This window comes from Silene latifolia, chromosome 10 (assembly GCF_048544455.1).
Source record: "Silene latifolia isolate original U9 population chromosome 10, ASM4854445v1, whole genome shotgun sequence".
Lineage (NCBI taxonomy): Eukaryota > Viridiplantae > Streptophyta > Magnoliopsida > Caryophyllales > Caryophyllaceae > Silene > Silene latifolia.
This window is the reverse complement of record NC_133535.1, coordinates 85072334-85082033: the sequence shown is the minus strand read 5'-3', so window position 1 is coordinate 85082033 and position 9700 is coordinate 85072334. Positions and strand designations below refer to the sequence as shown.

The 9700-nt window shown below is 39.9% G+C and overlaps 1 non-coding gene across 1 annotated transcript; it reads right to left on the bottom strand.

The window, feature by feature from the left end:
* Nucleotides 1–8473: 8473 nt before the first annotated feature.
* Nucleotides 8474–8580, bottom strand: LOC141609824 (small nucleolar RNA R71). The gene has a single exon (XR_012527733.1). It is a non-coding gene; the product is annotated as a small nucleolar RNA R71 (small nucleolar RNA).
* Between the last annotated feature and the right edge of the window lie 1120 nt (nucleotides 8581–9700).

The following is a 9700-nucleotide window of genomic DNA, read 5'->3' as shown; positions in this document are numbered from 1 at the left end:
TGGCAGCTCCAGATTCATAAGTCGATTTATGTATCTTGTAGTACTAGCTTGTGTATCTGCGGTCATATATTATGCAACCAGCACTCACCACCTCATGACCACCATCACTGAATAACCGTACCCAAGACTAACACCTGAACCACCACGAAATACCGTCCACTAACCTCACCCATGAACCATCACCACCAATATCAACACCGAACCCTCAACAACTAGTCCCTACATCACCGACCCTTACCGGCGAACTTCCACCCATCGGAAACCTCTTTCCCATTCGAATCCCCTCATCATCGATAGCCCATGACCACGGTGACCCACGCAACCCACCCGTGACTACCACACAGTGTAACCATATGCCAATTACTTTTTTTTTCTTCATAAAACTCGATTGAAATGTTAGAGCTACCAAAAACGAAGTAAGATTTCAAAAATTTATTTGATCCAGCGAGGTTATCGGGAAGTTTGGAGCCGGATAATGGTCTCCGTCGATGTTTTCGTCGACGGCAAAGGTGAAGATTAAAGTTGGTGGTTGTCAGGATGGCCGAAAGCTGCGACGAGTGGTTGTGGTGTGGTGGTGGAGGATAAGGATGCCTGATGGTGATGGAATGAACAAAGGAGCTATGGTATTTAGTTGATGGTGATGGAAGGCTTTCCTAATTGTTATTTGGTGTTTGTTATGCGGGAGTACGATATTTATTTTGGGCCATTTTTCAGTATAAGGATGGTAGTGGTAGTTCGTACGGTTCGCACCGTAACTTAGTTCGTACATGAACCCGCCCCTATATACAGGATCCTGTGTGAACTAAATTACGGTGCGAACTGTACGAACTTAATAACAACCGTCAGATTAAGATTTGATATAGAAGTCAGCGGCCCATGTTAAAATCTCTTTCTCACAAATAACAAACCCAATATGCTAACCTACTGTTATCATTTTCCTGACAACTACATTCACTAATATCAGGTCACAACCATCATACCGTCGCCGGCGCACAACCTGAGCTTCCTCGTCGGTGGTACTCGATCTCCTTTTTTTTTTCTTTCTCCTCGCCATCTTAACCATATCGCCGAAGTGTTTGCCGCACCACTACCACCACAATTATAGTCATTTCGGTCGAAATTAAGTCTATTTGACTCGGAATCTTCCAATAATGTTATTTTTTTTTTAAATTCTTCTTTGTTTCTCATAGATCTATGATTCAAATCACATTTTTTTTAAATAATTGAGATATATGGTCGTTGTGGAGGTGCATCCATCGAGCCATAGTGACGAGGTGGTGCGAGTCTAAGCAGCAATGGAGTTGTAGGTGTTGCGGCTTGATGTTTAACGGTATAAGTCCGATTTGTGATACAAAATGCGGCTTGATGTATAACGGCTTGATGTTTTCTCTTGTGGAGAGAAGAGGGGCGTTGGGTGTGGTGGTTTCGTGGTAGTGATACAAAATGGGGGTGACGAAGAGGATGAGTGGCTGGTTTGGTCATTGGTGACTACGGGGATAAGTGATAGGTGGTGGTCAGTCTAGTGTTAGTCGTGCGTGTGAGTATGGTGGTGTGGTTTAGCGGTATAAGTCCGATTTGTGATCGGAGGTCAGAGAAGGGAGTATGATACTGGTTAGTGACGATATAGTCAGTGTCGGCATCATGGTGGTGTTGGTATGGTGGTGGTGGTGACGGCAACAGTGGTGGTGGGTTGTGGTGGGCTGGGTGGATCGTAGTGGGGCAGTAGATACACAAACTACCAGCCCGGTTACCCGTGGTATTACTACTAGATACACAAATCGATTTGTGTATCCAGTAGTAACCCCATGTGTATATGAGGTAATAATATATGTATCCACTGTGTATGATAACATATGTGGTATAAGTCGGTAGTGATGGTGGCGGTGTAATGTGGTGTCACCAGAGATATCGCCTATGTAGGTTTAAATGCTTGTCGGGGCTGATGGCGGAATGGGGTTCAACTTATAGTTTGGTTGCAATGCTTGACCTTTTCATCAGTAGTAGTATATATTATACCGGTGATGAAATCCGTATTGGAAGTTTAGAATCCGTATTGGAACTTTGTTGGGGTACAATTTATGTGGCGTGTGCGGTGGCGATGAATTCCTGGGGTTTTGGTGGTGGTGGTAGGCTGTAGTAGTTTAGTTGGGTTACGGATACACAAGCTAATACCTCTGTATACACAAATTAATACTTGTAGATACACAACACAATATGTGTATCTAGGGGTACTTACATGTGTATCTGGATAAGTAAACATGTGTATCTGACCATTAGCCATTGTGTGATCTGGATAAATACACTTATTTTGTTTTGTTTTTTGGATTCTTTGAACAAGTCTAGGACTCTAGGAGAGAGGAAGCTAAATCACTGCATGGGAGTATCTCCAGATAACAAAAGCTGAGGCAGGTATACACAAACTTGAGGTTGTGGTTTGAATTCCATGTGCGTAAAATTTCTTTGTAATGAATGATTAGGTGTTACTTCATAGTTCATCCATCCCATGGTTACCGAATTCGCTATGAATACCTCCTTACCAATTCGCGATTCGCTCTTATAAAATGTGTGTTGTAGGTATTTTCAGTAAGCAACATGATAGAATTCGCTTTTAACAATTCGTGATTCGTAAGGCACCGAGCGAATTCGGTAACCTTGATCCATCCTAACCAATGATTGATTTATTCTGTTTGGTCCAATATTAGTATGTGGTTACTGGTTAGAGGATTTTGTATGAAAAATATCCTGTTATTTACTTGTCGTCGACATTCAATGGGTGCAATTTGTTCGCTGATAACTGAGGTTGATCGATTGTGAACTATTGATGCTCACTAACTGTTCATTTCGCAACCGTTGTTCCACAAAACATGCAGCTGTTCTATTTGAAGAGAGGCTTAGTGGAAAGTCTGTTGGAAAACTATGAAACATTTGAAAGCAAAGTGATGGGAAGCTTTGTGAAAGTCAAGTCGGAGCCAGTTGATCCTAAGTATCCATATCGCCTTCTCCTGTGACGTGATGTAATACATACATCGACAATGATAAGATACGATATTACGAGATCTGTTTGTTTTGTTAATCATCTGTTAAGCCTGTCAAATCTCTAAATGGTGTTCAAATATAGGCATTTTTTTCTTATAATGGTGTTTTTTTTGTGTCACATGTGAATTTGTGATTGGATTTTTGCTGTTTTGTAAGCTCAGAATGGTAGTCCGACTAATAATAATACTGTAATTAGCAATCCAGAAGAAGTAGAAATCGTGAGTGGTGGTGGTGGTACTGGTCAGGGTGATGGTCATTAGGACGGTCAATTGTGAAGAGTGGATAGACATATTATTACTCTAGGCACACAAATTAAAAGGCCAGATACACAAACCGATTTGTGTATCCGGTAGTAATAGCATGTGTATCTGGTAGCAATACCATGTGTATCTGAGGTAGTAATATGGTATCTCGTCTTACATACCAAGTGATGGGTTGATTGTTTGGGCCTGGAATATCCTTACATACAAGTGATGGGTTGATGATCCTATTCCCCTCTTTTAGGGTTCACCCTCCCCCTTTTAGGGCTTAGTTTATGGGTTGGATTAGGCGGCTCCGCGGTAGATACATACCTCGAGCTACCTAGATATATACACCTCTTTAAGTAGCTAGATACATACCTCTAGTTGTTTAGATACACTTGAATCACTTGCTAGATACATACCTTTTTCTAGGTAGACACACTCCTTAAAGGTGCTAGATACTTACCTCTAGCATGCTTGATACACTACTTTAAGTTGCTGGATACATTTAATAGTCTAACATTTTGGATCTGTTAAATATATTAGGACCGCTTGAGTTCGATCGTTTAACATATTAAGTATGGAGTCATTTTTGAATATGAGTCATATTTTGTGGGTACACTCCTAACTTTGGTTAGGAATTTAGGATAATTTTTAAATTAATTAGAGCATTAATTAAAAAGAGGTTAAGGAGCTCATTTTTTCAGAATAAACTATATTTGAGCCTCTGATATGACTATTTTTATAGCCTTGGAAACCACAAACTCTATTCTTGCGTCTAGAAATTACCACAGACAAACTTCATTCCAACCTTAAGAAAGCGAAATCCCTTTTCATGCTTGCTATTTCATTTTAGCACTCATATAAAATGATGCTGATATGGTCTCATTTGTGACTATTTGTGATCTTGTGGCTCAATGTTGATAACATGTTCCTTTTTTGTATGTGTCATTATAGCTTTGTTTTCTTTTCTTTTTTCCTGAGGGAATTGGATGTAGAAGATGAGTTAGAGATGAAAGTTTTTTAATGATCTTATGCTGTTTTTTTTTTTTTTTTTTTTTTTGCGAGGCTAGCTTATGCCGGTTTCATGTCAACATGTGGCAGCCCTGAGTTCGTATGATACGTACCGTAACCGAGTTCACAAAGGTTGTGGTGTGCGGAGCCAATTGGCGGTTGCAGATGTGCGAGGCAGTAGCAAGTATTGATGTTCCAAGAAAATTTAATGTATCTAATTTGTTGTTTTCAATACCTAAGAAGCAAAATTAATCAGGTTAAAGTTGGCCAATTTCACCCCTTCAGGAATGCCTCACAAGCATTTTACTGGCAGCTTATGCAGTCCGTGAACGACGATTGTTTAGCATTGACAGAGTATGTTACAGCAGGAGAAACATGTTCTCATTTTAGGATAGCATAAATTGTACAAGGAAAAACAGGTGGTGTTATATTGTTTCCAGCCTTATTTATTTTTATACTAGTTTGTGTAATCTATTAGAAATTTTGGATCTCAATTGCCTCAAAAGTAATTAAGGAAATGATATAAAAGGGTGTTGTTTTGTTTTATCATCTTCACCAGCTTCCTATCATGCCACCTCTATGAGCCCTTGAGAGTGTTAAGAAACTAGGACAAATGTCATTGTGATGTTTTTATTATCGTTCTCTTTACATAATAATGTACCATTCCAAGTGTGGAATAAAGGAAACTTATATCCTTGAAATCCTTAAACCCTTTCCCGTCATACTTTAGGATAGATACACTCTTTAAGTTACTAGATACATACCTTTAACTTGTTAGATACACTCTTTTAAATTGCTAGATACATACCACCTTTAACTTGCTAGATACACTCTTAAGTTACTAGATACATACCTTTAAAAGGTTATTCGGGATTCAAACCGCGTAAATAACTTATTACATTCTTTTAATATATAATCATAACGCTAACTTAGGACCCCCTCATTGGAGGCGCATAATAACTTAACAAGTTCTTTTAAGCTGTTGAATTTGCAATGTTTATTTTTTAAAATATTCCCGCAAAATGGAACTATATGCTTGTGCTTAGAAAAGGCAGAGGCATAAACACAAGCAAAGAATAGAGATAACATTGTAATTACTTGAATAATAAAGTAATAAATTAATAATGATGTGAACAAACAAAGACATTGGTTTCCGTCAATAAATTAACCCAACAACGAACACCGTCATTATCATCGACAATAAGGTGGCGACACACCGACCAGTCGACCACCACCGCTCTCAATGTGGTGGCCACCTGAAGGAACATAAACACTTTTGATTCGAAGCCTACATTATCTAGATACACATATTACTTAGTCCGGTTACACATATCAGTACTATAAGATACATAAATCATAAATGTATCTAGTAATATTTATTACATGTATCTAGTGACTGGGCATTTATAGTGCTAGCAACTGGAAGTTATATGCTTTGTGATGCTGCTGCAGTTCTCATTATGTTCGTCTCGTCATTTCTATAGTTCTCACTGTTTAGTTCAGGTCTTCAGGAATAAATTGGAATTTTTCGCTACTGCAAAAGTTTCTTCATCATTTCCTCCACCTGATCTTCCGGAAATTGCATTTCCTAGTAACTACTTTCCGTTTACACTTCTTTTTTCTTTAGTAATCCCTTGACCTGCCTTACTGTGTCACAGCTATGGTAATATATCTCTGTTCGAGACTTGATCTCAAAATAGGCCATCGCAGCCTGATCTCGAATTCTCTGTCGACTGTCATCAACACACAAATTTCACCCCAACCAGCACTCACCATGAATTAGACTTGATCTCAAACATAATACATTTTTATTAATGTCCTTGGAAGATATTTCATCATAACAAAAAAGATCAAAACTCATTAGAAAAAAAAAGAGAAAACTGAGGCAACAGTAAATCGGATACAATGAACTGAATTTGCGAATGACGACCGATCTATGGCAGTGGCAGCTCCAGATTCATAAGTCGATTTATGTATCTTATAGTACTAGCTTGTGTATCTGCGGTCATATATTATGCAACCAGCACTCACCACCTCATGACCACCATCACTGAATAACCGTACCCAAGACTAACACCTGAACCACCACGCAATACCGTCCACTAACCTCACCCATAAACCATCACCACCAATATCAACACCGACCCCTCAACAACCAGTCCCTACATCACCGACCCTTACCGGCGAACTTCCTCTCATCGGAAATGGTTGGTGAACTAACAACCCATGTCATTTATAATAGCTCCATAGTCTCCTTCTTTGGTAAATGGATTTTGATGTTGGGAGTGTTTAAGTAGCGGCTCGTCTGATAGAAAGTTCAAAAGGTTTTCGGAACGGAATCTCCAAACTTTTAGGAGTCTAATTTAGTAGCTAAGTGTCTATATGAGTAGGTCTCCTGAGAGACGGTCTTTAATAAGCTTTATTGAGAGACCATTGTACAATTTTAAGAAAAAGTGGTACTAAAAGTAATAAAATAGGTGCAAATCATGATTAAAGATAAAATGGGTACATTTATTATGTAAATAGGTACGAAAGTACTATGATACGATCAACAACAAAAGGGGTACGAAATATAAATAAAAGGATACGAAAGGTTGGTCTCTCAATAACTTAGTGATTATTTCGGGATTGCTTTTACTCGGATTTTGTGTTCTTTACGCCGGAATCGCTTGGATTGTAATTCCTTTCTCTTCCTTTAATAATAATTAATCTTTTGTTGCTTTAATTTCTTGTTTGTCTCATTATTCCTTTTGCCCTAATTTACTTTTATGCTTTTTAATTGTTCTTTCATTATGTTTACTGCTGTAAAATTATTTGTAGATAGTTTAATTAGTAATATGAGTAGCTAAATCCCTTTCATGTCGGGATTAGGGGATCTGCGGTAGAAATGTGACGATGTAGTAAATGAATTAGACGAATTGATTATGAGACTCGGTCACTATGGCAATTTAATTGTATTTATTCGACTTAGTTGAGTGCACGCTTCTATGTCACCCTTTAATCTGGCTAAAATTAATCCTGGATCGAAAGATTGGACTAAATAGGCCTGCTATAAACAGTAGACTACCCTAATGAGGATGAAAGTTAAGTTAGTGGTATTTTAGGATAGAAAGTGGACCGAAAGGACCTTTCAACATCCGTCTCACGTTAGTTCGTCTAAATCGTTTACAGCTGAGTCACTGGACTACCATAGTGAACCGAATTCCCGACATGTCCCTTCTCTCTTGATAGTTTGAACCGATTTTCCTTGTCTTACTGCTCTTTTCTTTAATTCTCTTTCCCTTAATCTCGTAGTTTAGAAACCAATTCAAACAAAACCCCCAATTGTTACTTTAGGACTAGAACTAGACAGCTGATAGTTACATTACCTCCCTGTGGATTCGATACTCGACTGCCTCTGCTACATTTTAGTTGGGACCGTTTGGTTTTATCTTTGATAGGGTTGCGATAGCCGTGTCAAATTTTGGCGCTGTTGCCAGGGAGGCAATTGTTTACATTTTTAGTTGTTTCATTTTTAGTCTTTCTTAGTTTAAGGGACAACCTTTCCTTAAACTTTTCTTATATTCTTTTTGGTAGTTTCTTCTTATGCGCAGGTCACAGGGTGGTGAACTAGTACCGTTCAATCCTGAGATTGAGAAATCCTTGCGCGAGTTGAGATGATCACAAAGGGTATTGCCGACAGAGGAAGAGCTGAGTACTCTGTCAAATTACTTTGAGAACGAGCTATTTGAGGAGGATCCACATTCTTCTCCTGTTTCCACTTCTTCACCAAACCGTCACATCTCCGGATTTTCCGATTATGGCCGAAGAAGCAACCATTGCCGATCACTCGAACCGACAGCTGCGAATCTCTATAAGGGATTTGTACTACCAGGGGAGGCAAGAAAATTCGAACCGAAGCCTTCTTATATCAACTTAGTTGAAAGGAACCAGTTCGGGGGAGCTGCAAATGAAGATGCAGCTAAGCACATGGAGACCTTTATCGATTATTGTCGCTTCTATACCCCACCAATCGGCGTGACCGGATCGATAAAAGAAACTATGTTTATTTTCTCACTCCGTGATGATCTTTGCAAGGGAGTGGTATAGGGATCCTGGACCGGGAAGCTCATGGGGTAATCGATCGGAATTCGCTAGCTTTAGCATTTTACAAGAAGTACTTTTCCGCCTCGAAGACTATTGCCATTAGAGCTCAGATCACGAGCTTTAAACAAGCGCTTGATGAGAACTTTCATGAAGCATGGGTCCGTTTCAAGAAGCTGGACCGAACCATTCCGCACCATGGATTCGAAAAATGGAGTCTTTGCAATCAGTTCTATAATGGGTTGTACGACGATCAGAGAGCTATTTTGGATGCTGCAGCCAATGGCCGATTTGGTGAGAACATGGGGGAGACTAAGCGGTGGAAGATCATTGATGATTTGGCCACCCATAAGTCTGAATATGGGAACTCCAGAGGCAATCAAAGAAGAGCTGCTGAATCTTCTTCTGTAGCTGCACTAGAAGCTCTTTCTGCGAGATTTGACAAATATGAGTTGGGAGGAGGTTCCAAAGGGGGTTGTATCGGTGAATCTTTGTGTGTCGACGGTCCTTTCGTCTGTAGAAGATGTGGAGGGGAGGGACATGTCTCAGATCATTGTCCCAACTCCTATGAGTCTTGTGCTGCCTTTCAACATTACAAGCAGAAAAACACTTATTACGAGCCGAACGTCCATCCCAATTTGAGGTGGAGTAGTCAGAATGTGCTCAATCCCACTGCTCCTCCGAATCAGCAGAAACCGTATATTCCTCCACACAAGAATCAACAAGGCTTTCAGAAGCCTCCTTCTTTCAATCCTCCTAACCAAGGTGCATCATCTTCCGGTGGGGTGAGTGAAATAGGTGAGATAAAGTCTATGTTGCAATCCATTACAAAGCAGTTGCAGTTGAGTGATCAACAAAATCAACAGAAGGACGCGTCTATTAAGGAACTTGAAGCTCAAGTTGCCCAACTAGCCGCAAATCAATCCTCAAGAAAGCAAGGTCATTTACCGACTCAAAATGAGAAGAATCCAAATGAGACGGTACATCTGATAGAATTGAGAAGCGGTCTTTCTTATGAGGGACCGGAAGTGTCGAAATCAGACCCGAGGAAGTCTTAGACTGATGGTGAACAGTGTTCTATCGAGAAAAAAGGGCTCACGACAAGCGCGTTGCTCGATCGATCGAAATCGTGTTCGATCGAGTAGAACTGAAGATGAAAGTCCTCGATCGAGTGGTTTTTCCACTCGATCGAGTGAACAGGAAGAACAGGTTGGTCGATCGAGTAGTTTATCTACTCGATCGAGTGAAGCAGAAAGTGGAGTTGGTCGATCAAGTGGAAATTGTACTCGATCGATTGACATTGATGAAGAAACTGCTCGATCGAG